The 23,805-nt window shown below is 42.3% G+C and overlaps 1 protein-coding gene across 18 annotated transcripts in view; it reads right to left on the bottom strand.

Annotated features, from left to right (window-relative positions):
* Positions 1-23,805, bottom strand: part of FOXP1 (forkhead box P1) — a 650,161-nt gene that overhangs the window by 172,664 nt on the left and 453,692 nt on the right. The window contains exon 1 of one of the 18 annotated variants that reach the window (XM_066351750.1): positions 12,929-13,021. The exons of the other annotated variants lie outside the window; for them this stretch is intronic. The gene's annotated coding sequence lies outside the window, so the exon portion shown is untranslated. Of the gene's footprint in view, positions 1-12,928; positions 13,022-23,805 lie in introns of those variants that run through there. 18 annotated transcript variants of the gene reach the window in all.

Genomic DNA, 23,805 nt, shown 5'->3' with positions numbered 1-23,805 from the left:
AATATTTCCTGATATGTTACAATTAAATGGAATTCAAATTTCTGCATTTGACAACCCGGTCTTAGGTTGCTACCTGTATTCTGAGATTCCCGAAGACACTACTAGACACAGTTTTATACAAACAGAGCTTGCACTCAGTGGTCCAGAACAATCTTAGAATTCAGCTACGATGCAAGAACATTACTAATTAGCTATTCTTAAAGTTCAGACTCATTTTGATTTTCTGAAAAGAAAGTGAGACAGGAAAACAAACTAAATCCATGCGTTCTTTCATCTAAAACTACTTCAAACTCGCTGCAAACTGTGAACACGTGTGTCTTCCCACAGATGACTTAAAGCAGTTTAGAGTGAACCCCTTCATCCGGGTGTGAGGGCCTGAACACCCTCAGAGGAAGACAGCATGTGCTACTGGCCAGCTGAGAAGAGTGGTTGTTTCCTGTCTGCCGAGGAACTTGTCCCGCTTCCAGCTTCAAAGGCTGCTCTGAGTCAGCCACCCTTCCTCTCGTTTCTTTTCCTAGACTCTCCTCACCCTCAAGATCAAACCTGTTTCTCAGATAATCTCACATGCTAATCAATAGTCATTGTGCATATGGAGGTGGGAGGAAAAGCAAGCGATAAAAAGCCATTCAAGAAGCTTAGTGGGGAAGAAGTCTGGTTCCCTCTTTCATTTCTCAACCTCTACGTACACCGCGAGTTCCTCTGGAGAGCCTTTGCCCCTAACTAATTTGCTACCACGGTGCAGCCCTAGCTAGGAACAACCATCTGACACAAGTCCCCATTACTTAACACGATCTGACAGTCACTCGGTAGCAGGTCCTGGGAACTTACCACCTCCTAGCTTTAGACCCAGTAATCATTTCGGCTCAGGATGAAAAGGTCTGTGAGTTACTTAAAAAAAGATAAAAGAAATTACAGTGCCTGACAGGAATGTGTTCTTAGAGAACCAATAACATCCCAAGGCAGTGAGTTGTCCAACAAATGCAAAATATATTTTACATATAAATTACATTTCATATATATTTATATAACTATCATACACTGGCCTGTAGTAGCGCAGTGTATAGATAGAGCATCAACCTGGAACGCTGAGATCGCTGGTTCAAGACCCAGGGCTTGCCTGGTCAAGGCACATAGGAGAAGCAATCAATGAACAACTAACGAGAAGTAACTAAGAATTGATGCTTCTCAATCCCCCCACCCCTCCTCTCTCTGTAAAATCAATAAAATCTTTCAAAATAAATAACTAAATAAGTAAATAAATGTCATATATATGGAGCACTTACATGTAACATATATATAAGTTATCACAGGAAAATGAAAAAATGAGCTAATTTCATAGGGGATTCTTGTGATTATTAGATACCTAAGAAATGATTCAGACTCGAGTGAGTGTGTTATATTAGATACACAAAGAAAGTACAATACTATAGCAGGCCATCCAGCCACATTATTAATGTTGTAAATAAAACAAAAAAGTACTTTCCATATTAAAATGTTACCATATGGGAAGTGACAAACATAAAAAATCATCAGAGAGCCTTTACCAGTCACTGTGTGGTCTGCTCTGTGATACTGCAGATAAGGGTATGGTCTGAGCATTCCCTGGCAGTCGATTCACTTGGCTTAGCCCCCAAAAGCAGGTAGGGCAGGCAGACAGTAAAACCTTGAAATCGACTGGAAAACTAGATTTAAACCAGTGACCTAGATTGGAAAGGTTCTGTGCTGCACCGTCCGTCCTCAAAATTCTAACAACGGGAGAAGTACCCAAGGCTTCTAGGGCATTTCATAATAGCACAGATTTCTCAAAATGTTCCAGTCTTTACAAACAAGTTTACAAGACAGTATCTAGACTGACATGGTGAAAATTGGAGACAACTCCACCCCAACAGCACTCCAACATTATGTGTTCTAGTTAAAATCAAAAGGAACAGGAAGTAGGAAAGTCCAAGAGCCCACTGTCATTCCCAGACTGCAGGAGACGCGGGCAGTGCCAGCCCCAGGTGTGGAGGGAGGAGAGACACGCATCACATGTCCTTGCAGTACCTGGACCACCACAAACTATTATTCCACACCAGCCTGGACTGCTCCCTTCTAGCTCTAGTTCCAAAGTCAGCTTGTCCAAATACTTACTGACATGAGTTTATGCTACACACGGGGTGGTTTTCACTGTTGTGACATTTAATGGTTATATACTTCAATTTTGTATTACTTGTGTGTGTGCTTTTTGAAATGTCGGCAATTGATTAGGGCATATTTTCTTGTGAGGAAAGATGGCAGAGGATTTTTTTTAGAAGAACTAGAATGAAGGAAAGCAGAAGTGTGTTACTGCTCTGTGCCATGACCATCAGCCAGTGCTGTGGGGGACAGACGTTGCCCATGCTCTGACTGCAGGACACCGGACACAGACACCAGAAGGCTGGTGACAGGAGGAGTCATTGTGTACAAGTCCCAGCCCTGAAGCGAGCCTGGGAAGCAGAAGGGCATAAGTGAACCCTATATTCATTTGCAGTTATGAACAACAACCTTTTAAAATAAAATATCCATGTAAAGAACACTTCCTACCAATGAAGGTAAAGGTTAGGAATTTTCATGAGACAAAAAGGAAAAGGGAAAGTATTTGATTCTCTTTCAAAATCAGTCAAAATAGTTTATTGGCTACGAATAGTCAGGGAGTCTGTTTGAATCCTCTCTAAGAGGGAAGACCCCCACCAGTACAGTCCTGTCCTGCTCCATATACCTAGGAAGTCAGGGTCCGCCAGCCCTTTGCTGAGGCTCTGGTTGGCTGCTCCACGCTGCAGCCTGCGCCAGACCCTGGGTCACCTCCACCAGGTCTCCGACACCTGAGTTGTCTTTGGAGGGATTCCATCCAAGTACAGCCCAAGCCTCAGCCTGTCTAGCTCATGAGAGCTGACAAGACCACAGCCTGGTGGGCTGTGACCGTAGGCAACATGAACATTGCAATAAAGTAAAGCAGAAGTCGGGTTTATTAGAAAATGACTAAAATGTTAAGTTGGATGTTGCATCAAACCACTTCCCCCTGCTAAGGAAAGACCAGAGTTTGTCCAAAAATAAATCGGCCTAGCCCTCCTCCAAGTTACCAAAGTAGAAAACGTGGGGGTCAAAGGCAAGAATAACTGAATCAAAGTGAACTGTGAACTTGCTGGAGCCACCTGTTGCTGGCTACAGTTGCCGTCAGGAGGGTGCAGCCCAGCACCTTAGTATGAATAATCCAGATTCGTATCTTTGCAGACTTGGGAAGGACACGTGCTAATTTTGAAGCTGACAGAGGAATGTGACTAGAATCATGCTCCAATAATGGAGAATTTTCTATGATTTTACTAGTAACACTTAACCTAGTTTCTGCCCAAACTTGAGGCTGCGTTCCTTTGCTTATTGTATTATAAGTCCCACATCCTTGGACACCCTCGGAGGCAGTGAACACCAACGCATACTTTCCTTCTCTTACCTGAATTTTGGGCAAAGAAGCAAGAATGAGAATTAGTTTAGAGGAAACATTTGGGCAGAGATAAAGGACAAAAGACAGAAATAAAAATGGGAAGAGAGGAAGGCCCAAGCGAGACTAATTATCTAACATGTGGACCTACTCACTCTTCGTGAAAGCCAGCCAGGACAGAAGAAGAAAAACAAAACCTAGTGTTCTCCAGTAATTTATACTTCTCAAAGAAGTTACTGCAATAGCAAAAATTAATCTTATAACAATCTGAGAAATGAGGCACATTTAGAAACATAGGGACATGGATGGGGTAATGAACCCCCATATTTAGGGTACTAAAATAAAACAACCTATTGAATTGTTTACTATATGCCAGGCACTGTATCAATTAGTTGTTTTACAATTACTATTTTATTTCTTGTTCCCAATATTTCTAAGGGAAGCAGGGGCAGGGTTTATGATACTGACTTAAAATGGAAAAGTAAAAGATTATGAGGTTCTGTGACTTGCCCAAGGTCACAAGTCTAATGAATGGTTAGCATGGAAAAACAAAACGAAAACACTGTTTCCTGGGATCTTGACATCCACATTCTACCAAGGTCACCGAGTAGAGCTGGTGCGGCACAGGCAGTCCTGGCAAACGAATACCAGCTGCCAGACTAAATCGCAGGGACGCACGTGGGCCTCTGCCTGAGGAGGAACGGAAAGGCCACTCCTTGCTTTCGCATCTGCCTTTGCTCACACAAAAACTTGCTTTTTTCAACCAGATCTTCTCACTCCCAGGACCCCAGGAGCCACGGGCACATCTGCTCTCCGTGTTCTTTGCCCCCAGTTACAAGGCATCCAAGTATGTTCCCCATTCAAACCTACCTTTCTGAGAAAAACACTGCGTGATCGTGTACCTACAGGGAATCTAAAAAAGCTGAATTGTAGGAGCAGAGAGGCGACTGGTGGGTGCCAGAGGCTGGGGATGAGGAAACGGGGAGACGGTGGTCAAAAGGCACAGAGGTTCAGTTGTGTAAAATAAGTCAGTGTCAGCAATCTAATGTATAGCTGGTGATGATACTTAATGTTATATGCATGGAATTTTCTAACAGGATACATCTTAAATTTACTACACACACAAAGAGGTAGCAATGTAGAGGTGATAAATAACTTATTTAGCTTGATTGTGGCAATCTTTCTTATAATGTATACATAGGTAATACCACTGAGTTATAAAGCTTACACATATACAATTTCTATATGTCAAAGGTACCTCAGTTACATTGTTAAAAAATAAAAATAATTTTTAATTAAAAAAAATATTCTACTTTTTCCTTAAAACTCTGTTTATAATCCAATTCTACCTAGCAGGGAGCATTCTTTAATGACCCTCGGCACAAGGGACCAGTGTGGGTTTCTGCTGCTGTGAGGGCAAAGCCCAGTGACACACGGGAAGGCACAGAGAAGACCAGCTGTCCACTTCCTGCTTGCTGCCCGTCACCTCCACACCAATCCAAGCTCATCCATCTTCTTTCGGGATACTAATGTGTCACCATCAGCCCTTGACTCTCACCCCTTCTTTAAGCCTCAACAGGGAAAAGTCCCCTTCCTGTTCCTTGGTTCACTTGAGCCAAGGTAGGAATTTTTCAAAAGCTTTTCATAAAGCAAACAGGAAGAGGCTTAGTGAAGAGCATAGGTTTCTTCTTGCAATTTAACCCAAGTCTAGCCACAGCTCATGCATCTGGACACCTGTCTATGCGCTGCCCTCACCTGAGGTAGATCTGCTTCTCTTCATCCACGAGGCATGGCTTTCAGGTCCAACAGGATACCTGGCCTCTGTTTTTTAGCCTTTTGTAGACTCTCACACTCTGCTACAACTACAAACTTTTTGTTGGGGGTGTAAAGTGTTAAATAACTATTTGTTTAAAATTGTTTTCTCTGAGTCCCCCCCCCCATTTTACTGAGGTATAATTAACATATAACATTGTAATAGCCTGATCAGGTAGTGGCACAGTGGATAGAGAGTGTCGACCTGGGACACTGAGGTCCCAGGTTTGAAACCCAGAGGAAGAGGCAGATTAAGGCTGGTTGAATCCCTGGGCGCAGAAGAAAATACTGGGCCCCTTAAAAAAAAGAGAGACAGGGAAAATAAAAATACATGTTAACCATACTTTACATTTTAAATAAATATAAAGTATTATGTATTATTAATGTTAAAATTGCACATATAAAACCAAACTTAGTGTCATTAGAAGAAGTAAAGTTGGGGTTTTGTGGGGCCCTTGAAAAATTGGGGCCCAGGGCACCCGCTATTAAATCTGCCTCTGCCCAGAGGTCACCAGCTTTAGCACAGGCTCACTAGCTTGAATGCTGGGTTGCTGGCTTGAGCTCAAAGGTCGCTGGCTTGAGCCCAAGGTTGCAGGCTTGAGCAAGGGGTCACTCGCTCAGCTAGAGCCCCCTGGTCAAGGCACATATGAGAAAGCAGTCAATGAACAACTAAGGTGCTGCAGCTATGAGTTGATGCTTCTCATCTCTCTCCCTGCCTGTCTCCCACCATGCCCCAACTCACACATAAAAAAACAACATTGTAATAGTTTTAGATATACAGCATGACTACATATATATATAAAGTGATTACCGCAATAAGTTTAGTTAATATTCATCATATGTTACATAACTACAATTTTTTTTTTCTTATGATGAGAAAGAACTTTTAGGATCTACTAAGATATAGTATTGTTCTTTTTAGTCAACACATTATCCATCACATTCTTAGAACTTAAAACTGGAATTTTGTAGCTTTTGACCACCTTCACCCATTTTCCTCACTCCTCACCTCTGGCAACCACCAGACTGTTCTCTTTCTATGAATTTGTTTATTTTATAGTCCACATATGAGAGCTCATCCAGTATTTGTCTTTCTCTGACTTATTTCACTTAGCAAAATGTCTTCAAGGTCCACCATGTTGTTGCAAACAGCAGGATTTCATACTTTCTTATGGCTCAGTAACATCCCATTTTATAAATATGCCAAGTCTTTATCCAGTTGTCTACTGATCACACTGAGGTTGCCATGTCTTGACTATTGTAAATAATGCTACAATGAACATGGAGCTATAGATATCTTTTTGGGATAGTAATTAAACTTTTTTGGACATATTCCCAGAAATGGAATTGCTGGGTCATATGGTAGTTCAGTTCTTAATTATTTTTCTGGAAATCTCCATACTATCTTCCATATTGGCTGTACCAGTTTACATTCCCACCAGCAGTATATGAGATTTCCCTTTTGTCCGTATCCTCAACAACACCAGCAATCCCTTGCCATTCTAACAAGGTATGAGGCAATATTTCATAGTGGTTTTGATTTGCATTTCCAAATAACTGCATTCTTTTTTTTTTTTTTTTTTTTTTAGAGAGAGGTGGGGAAGCAGGGACTCCCTTATGCACCCAACTGGGATCCACCTGGCATGTCCACTAGGGGGCGATGATCTGTCCATCTGGGGCATTGCTCCATTGCAACTGGAGCCATTCTAGTACCTGAGGCAGAGGCCATGGAGTCATCCTCAGTGCCAGGGCCAATTTGCTCCAATGGAGCCTTGGCTGTGGGAGGGGAAGAGAGAGAGAGTGAGAAAGGAGAAGGGGAGGGGTGAAGAAGCAGTTGGGCGCTTCTCCTGTGTGCCTTGACTAGAAATCAAACCTGGGACATCCATACGTCAGGCCAACGCTCTACCACTGAGCCAATGGGCCAGGGCCCAAATAATTGTATTTTTAAAACCATCCTGGTCCCTGGTCAATGGGGATGAAAAATAACAATAAATGTTGCAAATTTTGGAGTGTTTATTGTCAGACAGGTATTGAGCAGTATAGACACATTATATCATTTAACTTTCACTCAGTTAATAGATTTAGTAAACTGAAGAACAGAGAAGTTAAATAATAAAGATTATAGGTGATATGTATGGAAAATCCTTAGCATAGTACTTAGTCATGGTAATAAATTATGAAGTGCAACAATTACTACAACATATTGCTCCATAAGTAAGAAAACACCTTACATGGAAAGCAAAGATTCCTGTTTTCAACCGGTGAGCAGCAAGAATGTCTAAAGCAGTGGTTCCCAACCTTTTTTTGGGCCACAGACCGGTTTAATGTCAGAACATATTTTCATGGACCGGCCTTTAGGGTGGGACGAATAAATGTATCACGTGACTGAGACCAAGAGTCAAGAGTGAATCTTAGACGGATGTAACAGAGGGAATCTGGTCATTTTTTAAAAATAAAACATTGTTCAGACCTAAATATAAATAAAACGGAAATCAAACCGTTGTGATCTCAAACCATGTGTCCTCTTTAGAGACACTGAGAAAGTCACACCATACCCTGATGAGCCCAAATGACTCTACAGCAGATAATGTGTATTATACAAAAAAAGGAAGCGGAGGATAGATGAACTAGGTGACTTCCAACTGTGGGTCCTGGCTTAATCCCTCCCCCTCCTCACACAGGCCCTTGAGCAAATGGCTTTGTCTGACTCTCACTGAACCCTGACCAGGTCTTGCCTCATGTCTCAGAGCAGTGATTTTCAACCCTTTTAATTTCATGGCACACAAAAGCTAATTACTAAAATTCTGTAGCATACCAAAAAATATACTTTTTGCCAATCTGACAAAAAAAAGGTACAACTTTGATTCATTAACACCAACAGCTATTGTTATGTTGATTATTGCCATGTTTATTTTAATTTGACAATGGAAGGGAAAAATGGTCAGTGCCCCTGACTAAGTATGGGATGCTTTACACCAGTGGTCCCCAACCCCTGGGCCGCAGACCGGTACCAGTCCGTGGGCCATTTGGTACCAGTCCGCAGAGAAAGAATAAATAACTTACATTATTTCCGTTTTATTTATATTTAGGTCTGAACGATGTTTTATTTTTAAAAAATGACCAGATTCCCTCTGTTACATCCGTCTAAGACTCACTCTTGACGCTTGTCTCAGTCACGTGATACATTTATTCATCCCACCCTAAAGGCCGGTCCATGAAAATATTTTCTGACATTAAACTGGTCCGTGGCCCAAAAAAGGTTGGGAACCACTGCTTTAGACACTCTTGCTGCTCACCGGTTGAAAATACCTGTCTTAGAACAATACAGCAGAAACCTGGTGAAGACTCTGAGCGCTAACACTCTTGAATGCCACTGTCCTATATTGCTTCCCGTCAACAGAAAATTTATGTACTATGCCCGAGGTCACACAGTCTGCATTAAGTCCCTTTACTTGTACTTTAGGAATGACACAACCAAGAAGAGCCACTAATCCAATGGAAGATGAAACTTCCATTGAGATGAAACTAGAAGTACTTGCTTGACGAGACAAAAATCAAAAGAAAAATTTAGAAACCTTTAGAAGAATATATTTATTTAATCTAAGCTGCAATCTAAGATAACTTTGCAGTGAATTTTTTGAACATTTTACCCTTCATATATGTATATATATATATTTTCTCCTTTATGTAAATATACATATTCTACAGATACTAAATACTACAAAATCAAAACAGATTCAATTGCTCTGGCCAAGCAATTAGAAACATTTTCTAAACCCTTTGAATAGTACAAACGTTCATGTACGTCCTCATACCTCCTGATCATTCAGAGTACGATCATACAAAAAATTTTATTTTAAAAATGTGTAAGGCAATTTTATTTAAAAATGTGCTGCAACACTAAGGTGTCGCAACAAAAAACTAATGATTGATGCTTCTCATCTCTCTCCGTTCCTGTCTGTCCCTATCTATCCCTCTCTGACTCTCTCTGTATCTGAAAAAAAAAAAACCCCAAAAAACTTAAACCTGCCAATGGCACATGAGTGTGCTTAACAATCATTGGATGGGGGCCCAAGACACAACAGAACAGAACTCTCACAGGGACATCTGGGGTGAACAGACCCCAAAGCACGCCAGCAACTCCAAAGTGACTTCTAACTTGCTTTGCACAACCAACCAGCGCTGTCTGTTTCTTTACAAAGAACAAACTAAGTTTTTTTTGTGTGTGTGTGGGGGGGGGGGGGGCAGAGACAGAGAGAGTCAGAGAGAGGGACAGGCAGACAGGAAGGGAGAGAGATGAGAAGCATCAGTTCCTCATTGCAGCACTTTAGTTGTTCATTGATTGCTTTCTCATATGTGCCTTGACTGCGGGCCTTCAACAGACTGAGTGACTTCTTGCTCGAGCCAGCAGCCTTGGGCTCATGCTGGTGAGCTTTGCTCAAACCAGATGAGCCTACGCTCAAGCTGGTGACCTCGGGGTCTTGATCCTGGGTCCACGCATCCCAGTTCCATGCTCTATCCCCTGCACCACTGCCTGGTCAAGCTAAGTTGATTCTTTTGTGTGTGTGTGTGTGTGGAAGTTAAATTGCCAAATCATATTGAGTTAAAGAGAAACAAGACAAAAATTAAAAAATCCAGCCTGTTCTGTATCTTTTTAAAAAAACTTAAAATTTTGACCATAAAAAGGCTAAAATGATGTGTAGTTACTCCTCACTGGCCCCTCCCTCCCAGCACCATGAATACTGTACACTAGCTGAATTTTCCAGCCCAGTGTCTTCATGGTAAAACGGTCTCATGAGACTGCCTGTGGTCAGGCTGAATATGTCACAGGAAAAACACTTTCCATGGCATCAAGATCACACAGACCTCTTCCAGGTCTGGTGTGACCAGTAAGCACAGACACACCCGAAAATAGTAATAATAACAACAGGGCATTTTTTGAGGGGATAACCTTTGAGGCCTACCTATATCCCAAGGGTGTTGAGTACTAGTGAGTTAGCATTACTCAGGCACTTTAATTTCCACAGACAGAGGGCTCTGTGTATGTACAATGTATGATGACCCAACCCACGTGCCTTTTGGAGAGTCACCTGAGACGACACAGAGGAGACAGACACTCTGCTGCCACAGCTGTCATCTCTAGAGCAAAGCCACCCTGATACACACACGCAGGCGGTACTGGTGCAGGCCAAGCTGTGTTGACACCTGAGCACGGGTCCTCCAGTCAGTGAAGAGAGGGGCTCTCTGGATGGTTACATCCAGTTCAAATGCCAAAGCAGTACAAGCAACGGGACAAATCTGCGCTGTGATTTAGAGGGTGTAATGCTGTGCTAGGGACCAGCACGTTTCAGCATGTGTCAGTAAGACACATCTGTAGAAAATGTGCTCTAGTGATTAAGGATGCACCCATGTGTGCATGTGTGAACAGCAGCGTGTGCCTCTGGAGAAAGACTGGCCACAGTCCTGTAAATCCTATGAGGACTTCAAACAAAAATAATACTATTTTAATTCATTTTGTTAAAATCTACTTTTAATGTAGCTTAGAGCCTTTCCCTAGGTCTCGAGGACTTGATCTGACATATCCACCACCCTGAAGATCGTCATCTACATCCCATGATATTAAAGGCAGGAAGGTTTTCTTGAGGGAAACAGACATACACGTCACCTCTGCATTATAGCACCTGCCTGACACCTTTACAAAGAGGAGCAAAACTTGGCAGCTAATAAAATTACACTGTGAATCTAAAGGAAAAATTCTGGTATATTTTCTTTTAACTGAGCTGATTATGTTTAGATCTAAAGTCAGGATATAGTCTTCAATAAAACATTTATCTGATAGTATCACTGTTTAATAAACACACACATACCATAAAAGTAAAGCTACCGAGGAAGACACAACTAAGCAAAGCATCTAGGCAGCCAAACTACTGAGCAACAAATCATAAGAAGTCCTGTGTCATAAAACCTTACATCACAAAAAATTAATCCTCAGAAAAAAAAAAAAAAGAAAGAAAAAAAGCCTGGTGAATTTGCAGAAGGCAAAAAAGGCTCCTGAGTCTTAAGGGTTAACTCACTTGCCTTTCAAACAAAATGACACATATAATTTCCTTATATCATAAAACAATGTATTTATTCTTTTCTGTGTATCTGGGAAAGACATGGCTTTCTGAGTGGAAAACAAAACAGAACTGGGTCACATGTTTATTTGCTTCAGCTACTCCCTTCCCCTTCTGATAAATAATCAAACATGCCATCCAGAAAAAACAAAACCAGCAAGCTGGGGAATCTGATGGTCGTCCAGCGGACTGAGGTACCAAGGAAAGCGGTCTACTGTTCCCACACTGAGCCTGTGGCCCCTGCACCTACACTAACATCTGAGTAAACACCTCCGTTCATTCTTTTCCGTTTTCCCTGCAATTACTCCTACTGTTAACCATATTGTCTTTAAGGCAGTCACAAAGGTAATTTTTTTGTTACAAAGTACAACTTCTGAACTGTTAACAAAAAACAGCATAGCAAAGCAACACACACATCTATTCATTTTATTTTTTTAAATGTTTCTTCTGTTAAGAGGTTTGAACAACTACAGACTATATATATCTTTCTCTCTATACTAACAGATGCTGTTTTACACATTAAAAATGTAAGGCTATTTAGTCTGGGGACTACCAAACAAGGTTCAGATTAATAACAATTCCCTTAAGAGCAAAAGAGCTAATTTTCCATTTCCTGTCTATTCCCTGGTCAGTACATAGTTAAAAAAAAATTAGCACCTGGCTTACTAATTATACTGCAGTTGGGGGTCAGGGTTAAGGAGAGGGGTAGAGAAAGAGGGAAAGGCAGGGAGAGGGAGACAGTAGACAGGAAAAGGTAGAACTCTTAAAAAATGTCAAACCATGTGTTAAAAAACTCATTTCAACAGAAAGGACAGATAGCAATCACATGGCTCTTACATGTGGGGCGAAGCGGCAGCCCAGGTCCCAGGGTCTGGGGGTCCCGGGGCCTTCCTGCCACTCTAATTATCCACAAGGAGGATTCTGAAAAGAGCCTTCCAACATCAAAGTTAACAACCCTCTCAGAAAGTGAGGCAGGCTTTCTTTCCCTTTGCAGCCTACCCTGTTTAAACAATAGTAATATGAATGAGATAATGACCATGCTTGTTTCAGCAGCCAGACTTTTATTAGCATGAAATTGGTACAAACAGTATCAAGAGCAATTCATAAATGATGACGGTGTCACGATACAATCATCAGAGGACAGTTCTGCAGAGGCAGGACCCCAGGCACAGTGCCTGCAACCCTCTTACTACTTGTCATTACAGGAAAAAAAAGAAGACCGCACAAAATAGTGTCACAAACAGGCAGAAAGAGGTTTTAATCTACCTTTAAGCCTATAAAACTGTCTGGATGACACACAGCTGCTTAATTTAGCTGGTAACATCCAAAGACACATTTGAAAGCAAGAGCAAAGAGTTAGAAGAAACCAGTCCTTTCAGACCTCTAAAAAGAAAACTGCCTTCAACGGAGAGAGGAGGGAGGGAGAACAGCAGTAAACAAGTTGGATCATCTTATTCTGCCCTTCAGAGAACGTCTGTCCGCACACAAGCAGAGCCCTAGTTGAAAAGTTTAAGCAAAAATGGTCCTTTTTTCTCTGGACACTTACTGGAGCGTTTGACGGAGTGAGCAGGCACTGTCTGCCTTTGGGTTTCAGTCTTCTTGCTGCAGATGGGTTCTGGCTGTTTCTGTGAAGCGGGGGTTTAGGATGGTAGAGAAGATTTTGAATAAACAGGAAGTGCTGCGGCTGCAGCACACTCGGATCGGAGAAAAGGAGAAAACGCACTCACTGCACAGTGAGTGCCCTTTGTGGCAACCTCAGGGACGCCTGCTCCCCGGGAGCCGGCTGGGCTCACTCAGTGACAAAGAAACCACAAGAATTCCTCAAGTAATTCTTCACCTTCAAAGTTGAAAGATCAGTTGGAGCTTGCAGGTAGTCTTCGCAGTTGCACTGGACAGTTAAAGAAATCTCTTACTGCTCCCATGCTGCCCCCCCTCAGGTCTGCGGCACAGCCTGGTCTGTGCTCCCCGCCCAGCCACAGCTCCTCCTGCACAGACACACTGACAGAGTTTGGGGAAACCCGCTCCCGAGACAGTCTTGTGATGACACTTACAGAGTCAGGATGCTGGAAGAAGAAAGAAGAAGAAAGAAGGAAGAAGAAAGAAGAAGGGAAAGGGGAAGAAAAGGAAGAGGAAGAGGAAGAGGAATAAGGAAGAAGGAAGAAGAGGAAGAAGGAAGAACAAAGAAAAAAGAACAAAGAAGGAAGAAGAAGAAGAGGAAGAGGAGGATGAGGAGGAGGAGGAGAAGGAGGAAGAGGAGAAGAAAGAAAAATTCAGATTCTGCACACTTTAGTGGATTTTATCCCATGTATTTGTAAAGAAGGGAGGGTCCTGTATTCCATGGACATGCTTTTGAGCTGGCTTCTGCTGCTTTTCCTTTACATTACCCTCCTAGCAATCCACCAAACCACCTGTGCATCTTGATGCTTTGTTCACCTATTTGAACCTACCCCAAACTAATTATCAAAGTCCTGTCTTCTGTCAGCTGAGCAACCTGACAGATACTGTAGAGAAGTAAGTATGCTGCTGAAGGCAGAGCAGGTCAGCCTGAAAAAGAGGACGAAGAGTTGGACAGCCATATCCAACAACAACAAAAATAAAATAAATAGGACAAAATAAAATAAAATGAAATGAAATGAAAGAAAGGAAATAAAGAAAGGAAGGGAGGGAGGGAGGGAAGGAGGGAGGGAGGGAGGAAGGGAGGGAGAGAGGGAGGGTGGGAGGAAGGGAGGGAGGGAGGGAGGGAGGGAGGGAGGAAGGGAGGGAGGGAGGGAGAGAGAGAGAGAGAGAAGGGGAAGAGGAAAACAAAAATTCTCTCTGAAAGTGCACTGCTGTGTGGCAAAGTTCCTGTGCCACGGAAGCAACTGATTGTTATTTACGTGCAATGCTGGACTGCCTGCCACCCAGGTGCTAACATTTGGCTAAAATAACTCATTGGGAACTGTCAGTGCGATGTTTACATAGGCCCCAATCTTTTCTTCATAGGAGGAAATTTTTTACTGGAATTCATCTTCTTTTGATCTCACATTCAAAGCAACAGCAGCTTGACAGACATTCAAGTCTGAAAGCAAATCCAGACGTGGCAGATAAACCGCCAGAATATGACAGGCAGAAGCATCTAAAGCTTATAAAAATGAAGAGAATAGCATGTCGCCTGAGTATTACAATAGCAGAAATCAAGAGACATATTAGGTGGAACTGATCAGCCACAAAAACAGTTCAAAAGGCAGATCACAGAAACAGAGGACTGGGCTACGGGAGAAAGATGGGAAGGATCTGGTGCACAGACTCCCCTCCCCTGAGCCTGCCAGCTGCCATTCCTGCCTCTCCACTTGGAGGAGGGGTGAGAACCTTGGATCAAATGTTCCTGCCTAACTCAGCAGGTCCACTCATAAATGCTACCCATCATTTCCTGGCCATTCATTTACAAGGAGCAGGGAAAAGGCAGACCCTTACCTTGCTCAGTGTCCAGGATGCTGCATTATATTAACACCCACTGCATCTGTAATGCAGTTTCAAAAGGTACAGAGCTGGACCCATGCAAGTGGGCAGTTAGGAAAGCCATCTCTCAACACATGATCTCAAAGTAGTTGGAAATGCTCAAAGCAGTTCCCTAAAGTGACCAGTTACCAAATGAACGCCAATGCCTCAGTCACACAAATAGATGCGTTTAGTCCTACAGGCAGAGAACTGACCAGCACCTAGCAGCTTCGAAGCCAACTGTGGCAATTCCATAAATTACCCCAAAAACTTTCTTAGAGGTTCACAAGTATTTCTTTTTTTAAAAAAAAAACAAACTTTTTTATTTTAATTAAAGTGCATATAATAAAAACTTAACTCTCAACATATTTTACTTCAAACTGTTTGTTAACAAACACAGAATGTGAACTGGCAGCACAGGTTAAACAGCAGCAGAACGCCAGCCCCTGATGCAGCTCAGTCACAGCCGCTGCTCACGCCCTCTGGGACCACGGAGCCAGGTCTCCCGCAGCACCTTGCATTCACCAGACCAGCCCTCGCTGAGCGTCTGAAGCCCTGCTCCCTGGTTGTACTGTCAGTTTGGATCTCATAAACTGTTATAAAACTTCAAAAAAAGAAAAAAAGAAGAGGCCCTGGCCGGTTGGCTCAGCGGTAGAGTGTCGGCCTGGCGTGCGGGGGGACCCGGGTTCGATTCCCGGCCAGGGCACATAGGAGAGGTGCCTATTTGCTTCTCCACCCCCCTCTTCCTCTCTGTCTCTCTCTTCCCCTCCCACAGCCAAGGCTCCATTGGAGCAAAGATGGCCCGGGCGCTGGGGATGGCTCCTTGGCCTCTGCCCCAGGTGCTAGAGTGGCTCTGGTCGCAACAGAGCGACGCCCCGGAGGGGCAGAGCATCGCCCCCTGGTGGGCAGAGTGTCGCCCCTGGTGGGCGTGCCAAGTGGATCCCAGTCGGGCGCATGCGGGAGTCTGTCTGACTGTCTCTCCCCGTTTCCAGATTCAGAGAAAATACAAAAAAAAAAAAAAAAAGAAAAAAGAAGAAAGGAAGAAAGAAAAAAAGAAAGAAAGAAAAAAAGAAGGAAAATTAGCTCTCTCCTGTAATTCGCATAATAAGCCAACAGTAAAATGTGGGTTTAAAAATATATTGACCAATTTAAACGCTGTAATCAGTTTAGGGGTTTTGCCTCATGCAAACAAGACCTTCGGGTAGCTTAGTTACAAATGTGAAAAACAAACAAAACAAAAAGCCTCTTGATTCTAAGATTGTTTTTTAAAATGTTACCTTTTTATGCCTGTACAGCTATCTAATGTGCTAATGCTGATTATTTATCTTCACATTGTATTAATTCAATGTATAAAAGTGGCTACTATTGTTCTCCATTTTTTTTCAAAAAGTTGATTTTAATGCTTATACCAAACACCTTTCAACAAAAAATCCCACGTTGCTCTAGTTGTCATATTTATCCAAAAAAGGAAGTTTACTGCGCAAAAGCGAAATGCAAACTCCCTTATACATTATGAAACACATTCTTCTACAAAGAATGCTGTCACTACCACAGTGAAGCAAGCAGCAGCAACACATCGTTTCTTGTGGCCAAAAAATGTGCCATGTACAAAGACCTTCATTAATATAATTAAATGATTGTTGGGTTTTTATATTAGTTTTATATATATATGTGTGTATATAAACAATGTGTGTATATAAACAATGTCATTTAAAAACCTCATAATAATATCATTAAATAGCTTCCATTTTGAAAAGAGAAATTGTCTGCTCAGGGCCATGGAATAGTAGCCATACTCTTAGCTGCTTCCTCTGTCTCCCTTTCAGATTACTCCTGGACTTGAATGTCACCATAGACCTTGAATCCTTGAATGTGAAATGGCTTCACGCTAATTGCTCTAATTGCTTGAAGATGTGCAGGCAGGTGAAACCTGATCCCCGTGGCCATTGTAGACCAAGAACAACATGGGAGTGTTTACACAGTGGTTTGATTTTAATAGACAGAAGGGCTGAGTTTAAGACAGCAAAAGCACAGCTAATAGGTGACCCCTTAATGCAGTCCTCCTTTAAAAAGGAAAAAAAAGACACAACAAAACACGATTTCATGTCCTAAAAGGTAGTGTCCTAAATGCCAAGGTTATTCCCTTGACTCTTGGAGTACACGTTACTTTGCACCTGACATTACACCCAAAACTCTACCCCAAGTACATTTTTTTTACCTTAAAGCAAAAAAGCACTTTATTTTTTTTTTCAGACTTTATTCATTTGAAAGAGAGAGAGAGAGAGAGAGAAGGGGGGGAGGAGCAGGAAGCATCAACTTCCATATGTGCTTTGACCGGGCAAGCCCAGGGTTTTGAACCCGCGACCTCAGCATTCCAAATCAACGCTTTATCCACTGCACCACCACAGGTCAGACCAAAAAAAACACTTTATATGTCAGTTACCTTACAAACAGATTATGACTGTATGGTATTTCCAAATAAAGTGCACTCATTTAAATTTTAAATTGAATATTTTTCACTCCTGGAATAGTCTCTGTCACTTAAAGAAGCCTGCACCTCCTTGTTTATTTCTTTGCTTCTCCTACCTGGCTCCCTCCATTTATGGAATTTCTGACCCTTGTACATTCGTTGACTGCAGTAAAAGTTGAGCCCCAACCGTCCCCTATTGGTGCTTTAGACAAGTATACATCCTCTCAAGCCCTTTCCCTTTGCACTGTGTGACACTGTGGTTTCACTCGTCTAGAGGGGCAGGGCAGCCAGGGCAGTGGCTGACACAGCTACTCCATGACAGTGGCCATTCTCCCTGAATATTCTAATTAACTGAGATGGATGCAAAATTGACAATGGCTCCCTAGAGCCCCCTCTTAACAGAGCACAAATGGTACCAATGCTGGACAAGAAATACACTACAGCATGACCAAGATAAAAATTCCACAAAGGAAAGCCACAAAGGCTGGGGGCTGGCTTAGACAGGTGTTGCAATACATGTAAAATCTGAATATAAAGGAGTATTTTATATACAGCCAAGGAAGCACTGCCAATCAGGAAGTAAGAATTAAACATTTACTTCTACAGGAAAAAATAGCACCAAATAATGATATTATGTTAAGGCTAACCTGGGCAATTTAAAGCAATAGCTATACCTTATAAATGAGAACCATCAAGCAGGAAACACTCCATAGGGGCTGGAAACATTCTCCAACGGCTGCCTGCTAAGTCATGCCTGCACATAAATTTCTAATGGTGAAACACACAATGCAGAAGAAAAGGAACACAATGTTCTTTCAAAGTTATCAAACATTTTCAGTTGTGTAAGCTGAGTAGTAAATATAGGAGCTTCCATTGCCTGGACCATTTGTTTTCAAACACTGAGAGACAAGTAATAAAACAAAAATAACTAACTGCCCAGAACCCCCTCTGAATCACAGCCACACAACCGTCTCCCGGCTTCACAGACTTTCATACCTTGTTCTAAAAGTTACAATCCCTTATTAAGAAGTAATGTGCCCCTGGAAAGGGGAGGGGGGCGAGTATTCGTTTATATCCATTTAAAGATTAAGTATAAACTAGTCCAGTCCAGTGAGGGAAACACTGAGAGCAACAGTGACAGCCCCGCCCCCGCCGTGTTCCCTGTGAAAGCCCTAGCGCAGTGTGCCTGGTACCAGGCTGCCCTGCTCACAGGGGGTCAGCAAAGCTATGCTAAACTGACAGGTTCAGTTTACAGCAGGCCAGGACTTTGTTTGGGTATATTGGCCTTGATCACCGCCAGCTTAACAACAGATGGCTAGAAAACTTTCATTATGCTTCACAGGACTGAACTGCAAACAATCCAGAAAACTGAAAAGTTTAACTCCCTCCAAACCAATATGCCCGATCAGGGCCTGCCCAGAACCAGTGAACCAGCGCAGGCCAAGGGGACTGCGGAGTGATGGTTAAAGCAACTGCCCAAGTCAACTCAAGGCACTGTTCCAGATACCAGAAGAGCAGTGACTCACCCCAGACTTGATTTTAACTGTTCAGAGCCCAGGCCTTATAAGGACTTGTAGCCACTGTGTCTTCTTTTTTATTTTCCCATAGTGTACTGTCGACTTCCCTTCCTTTCAGAGAAAGAAACTCTTCCTCCAGATAATTCTCAAGCTCCCTCCTTTCCTGTCTTTCTTCCTTCTGGAAATCAGAAAGAGATGACCACATAGTCTCGCTCTAACACCTAAGTTTAAATGATTTATCCAAATCTATATAAAATTTAAATATTCATTAAATTGATTCAATCACATGAACCCTAATACCTCCTAATGCTCTGAGACGGAACATAAATGCACCTTCAAGGGTTTAATTCAATCAGCAATCTGAGAAGTCTTATCTCTAGAAACGTGTTATAGTTTCATATTATCAAGAAATGAACAAATGTGTTTTTCACAAATGTATTTTAGAAGCTACCTTTTCCATTATTGAAAGAAAATTGTGTTTATTGCTCCTTTAGCTAGTGTAAATGCATAAATGTCAACAGAGACAACAAGGAAAACTGTCAACTAAATATTGTTTCTTTCATGAGCTCTTCTTCCAAGTCAATTACGCCTTTCAACTTCTGGGGCATTGTATGATAAACTGGCAGTAAAAATCATTCACATTAATATACCATGGTGCCTTGCCTGCAAAAGGTAATTAAAGAAGTAAATGACTCATAAGAATAGACATATTAGCTGCAAAATGAAAGGCAACCGAGCTGCCACATAAAAATATGTAGCATTAAGATACTGCATTTTCATATTCGTGTAATCAGCTTCAGTAGACTAATGCTTATTTAATCCAGTTCCGTGCTAAGTCCATCAACAACTGTTTTTTGCTGTTTTCTCCATGACTGAACATTATGAGTGCAGGTTCAGAATAAATACAGCAATGAGATTTTTGCATACTCAATTGAAGAACAGGTTTTTACATTTTAAATTTTATTTTTCTTTCTACAAGAAATACAACATAAAAAAAATTACTGGTGGAGAAAAAATGTATTGCTAGCTAGACCTATCTCTTTAGCTAGCAGCTCATTTCAAGGAAACAAGGCCGTCTCCGTGTTCACCATTTCTGAGCCACTCCACTACCATCAGCCTGGGGAGGCTGCCAGGCCTCCACCTGCCGGTCTCTGCTACCTTTGTGAAGCACTCCCTTTCGTTAGTAATGTTCTCCATCAGCATTCACAGGGTGAAGACACGTTATCCTTGGCAGGGATGGAAAGAGAAAGCCAGACGAGGAGGAGTCGGCGGTAGGTGCCAGAGAAGGCCGCAGACTGGCCTCGTGGCGGGTTCCTTCATTCCCCGACCTGTTCAAACACTGTCAAAGAGAGGGGATCTGACCCTCAAACTAATGCCTCTACTTTCCGTTGCTGCCTTTCAACTACCAGTGTGCTCTCTCCTTGTCCTTCCCCTCCACCTCACCCAGCAGCAGGAAAGCCCCATCCATGCGGACGGAGAGTTTTCACTCAAGTTGTTCACTTTGCAGCTTCTGGAACCTTGATCTTGACCAGTGAGGTGAGTCCACTATTTGTACTACTACTATTTCTGGCAACATTCTGATGTACAGGTTTCCTGGAGGTTGGAGAAATGCCCGCTCTTGTTGTGGAAATTAGGGCTTTTGGCTGATGACGGATGTGGGCCTAAGGCTCTGCCAGTTCAGTTGGGGAGTTTGAGCATCAAAACTTGCAAACCCCAGCGTTCAATGCTGATGGTGAAACTCGGCCTATCAGACATTAGGGTACCTGTCTTCTATCATGCTTGCCCAGCAATTCACTCCCTTTCAACAACTGAGGCCTCTAGATGAGGTCTGCTAACTTACAAAAAAAATGCAAACAAAGATTGCTGACTTGTTTTGCTTGTTTGTTTTTTGTTTCTAAGATCAAAGGCCTTCAACAAAAGCAAAGGCCTAGATTTCTTACAAGTTGTTCCTTCTTCCCTCCCTCCTTCTTTAAAACTGAGGGGCAGCCAGTCAGGCCCTCAGAGACAGTCCCGGATGAGAGAACGGCCCTACAAGGACCCTCTGCTGTTTGTTTATCTTGTAACAGGGCTCAGAACTGCAGAGAGCCTCCCAGATTTAGGCTTGATGTATTATTGCCTCAATAGTCGAGCAGACACTGCTTGGAACCACAATTAATGAGCTCTAGTCCTTTTTCTAATTAAGGAACAAAGGTTCCTGTGTCCACAGAATGGTGATGCTGTCTAGAGAACACACATGGAAAGGGAAGTGAATGCTTCTAATTGCTACAGAATGGGATTTTTAATATTTAGAAACATAATGGGATGGAGAAATAATAGCATGTCAACATCCTTTACAAATAAGGCTGTACAAAATATTGTTAGCTGTTAATAACACATTATCAAAAATGGAAAATTATAAATACCATGCACGTAACCTTCGTATTCACATGAATTTACCTATATGTGTGAAGACAATAGTATATGAATTAATTTTTAAAAATACATTAAAAAAAATGAAAGACCCTCCTCTGAAAAAGAAAGGTGAGAAGCAGCTTCTCTGAGCCTGATGTTCCTCAGCCCTGAGCAGATTAGGATTCAAAAGTGTAATTAAGAAAGATAACCCCAGTTTTTATAGTAATGTGGGGTTGTGAGAAATATGATACACTCTCTCAAAAGTGCTACAAATATACCACACTCCCAAATAACCTGCAATGCTTGGAAAACACACTCCCTGCCAAGGGCAAAGCTGCTCCGCAGTGCGGGCGCAGTAAATGACAGGCTGGCGTTCAAGTCCATTAGCTGCTATGTGATAGCGGCCCATTCACTAGCACGCGGCCTGTGAAAATCTTAGATCTCTTTAAATCTTTGAATTGGATTACTGCATTAATTCTTACGCACTGCAATCCTTCAACCAAGTCAAATTACCCTCATTAACAGTGGAAAAACTACCTTTGCAATAAGTTTTTTAAAAAAGATATTTATTACCTTTAATCACTTGCACATACTTTGCTCAGAAATGTGATGAACTGAGGGCAACAACTCTGAAAATGGCAGCATTCCTAGTTTTGCATATTAATTTGGGTGAAAATAAAACAGAAGCAGTGGCATGCTGTTTGAAATCTTTCTCGCATCTACAGGACATTTCCTTTGATAATTACAAGCTCTGATCAGAAGCATTAGCCCCACTCCACAGGAGAATCCTGGGATGGTGCAGGCTGCCCGTGCTCACGCTGCCTGGGCCGAGCAGGGCCTCCTGGCCCTCCTTTCTAGGGTCGCACGAAGGAATTAAGTCTGAGAAACATGCCACTGTCCAGGAGGGCACTGGCATCTCTGCCCCGCGCAGTGAACCAGAAGGCAGGCAGAATGGAGAGAGGGGACTGCAGCTTCCAGTGCAGAAAGGACCTCAGAACAAATACAACAGAAGCTGCTTCAATTCTTCCATCGCCACTTTTTCTGTTATTGTTGAACCTGCCTTGAGAATTCACCCAATGCGTCCTTTAACTGTGATACAAGAAAAAAAAAAAGTAAATTGATCTGCTCTGCCCTGTTGCTCCCTGAAACAGTCTCATCGGAAATATGATAACAGCTTGACAGATTTTAAACAACTTTTGGTACTTTTATGGCAAATGAGCTCCTCGAAGCCTGACTGTCCTCCAGCTCCCGGATGTTACCGCTCTGGCTCTGCGCTGCCCACACAAGCGGGCAGAAGCGGGCAGCAAGTCCTCACCGGGAGAAGAGGGCGCTGGGGGCGGGGCTGGGCAGAGGCAAGCCAGTCTGTGCTTATGGAAACAGATTATTTTCACATCAGGTACTAAGGAATGGGAAAATGGAAGAGGTAGAATTTGCTTTCCAGGATTTGTTAGAAACCAACACTTCTGAACAACTATAATAAAATGCCAATCGGAGTTTGTGATAAAAACTCAGAGGCACTATAAGGCTCTCTGAAGCGCCTCTGAATCATCAGAGAAAACAAAAAAAGTATACTGTGCTCAAGATGGCTGCATGTAAAATGCATTTACTTCAATCTATAAATCTGAAATGAAGTAGTCTTTACTTAGTAAAGGATGAAAAAATCAATTAAGTAAAATGTTATCTCCAGTGATCCTATAATCTATTGTAACCTATTTTTTTTTTTATAATTTCCAAAAACCAGTTGTTGCTAAGATTTGCAGAGGTGTGGTATAGTCTGATAATAACGAAAATGGCATCTATCAGTCTCGCTGTATGTCAGGCATTTGCATTCACTGACCTTCTATCCTTCCAATCATCTTCCAAGGTGGGAATTATATACCCATTTACAGAGGAAGAAAACAAGGCTCAGGGAGGCTAACTTGCAAAAGGTCAAACATTTTCTAGATGGCTGATTGAATGTAAAAGTGAAATCAGAGAGAGGAGCTGTTTAGAGGAGGACTGGGAGGGACGAGGCATCTGCCGCGGGCATTAAAAACCTACTGGAAACCGTGATACAAACATCAGCTGGTCTGTGACTCAGAGACTCAGCATCCACCTCCTCGCCAGTGGCCCTGCACATTTCAAACACTGTGTTCCTCTTTGATTCTGCCATTTGTAGAGTCTCTTTTCTCTCTCAAGAGCTGTACGAATGTCAATCAGGTGCTTTTCAAATAATCACTGCTTTAGCAGTAGACCTTGTGATTATATCGGTCACTGCTCCAGCAACTTTCAAAACAAATGTTAAAGTTACTTTATTTTTATTACAAGTACGAGAACCATACATTCTACTTACATGCCAACTAAACACATGATTTTTGATGCCTATTCTGTACCAAGCACAGGCTAGGCACTGGGCCTATGATGGTGCCTCTTCCTAAGGCTCACAGTCTAATGGGAAACAAAGATAAGACACAGGCAATCACCAGTCCAGAAACAATTAGACAGCCACTATGAAGGAAGCCTTCATAAAAGAACAACTTCCTCTACTTGTCATTTTTAGCCTAGTCTAGATGAGGCCATCAAGGAGTC

This window comes from Saccopteryx leptura, chromosome 10, assembly GCF_036850995.1.
Source record: "Saccopteryx leptura isolate mSacLep1 chromosome 10, mSacLep1_pri_phased_curated, whole genome shotgun sequence".
Lineage (NCBI taxonomy): Eukaryota > Metazoa > Chordata > Mammalia > Chiroptera > Emballonuridae > Saccopteryx > Saccopteryx leptura.
Note: the sequence above shows the minus strand (reverse complement) of the source record. Positions and strands in the feature narration are given on the sequence as shown.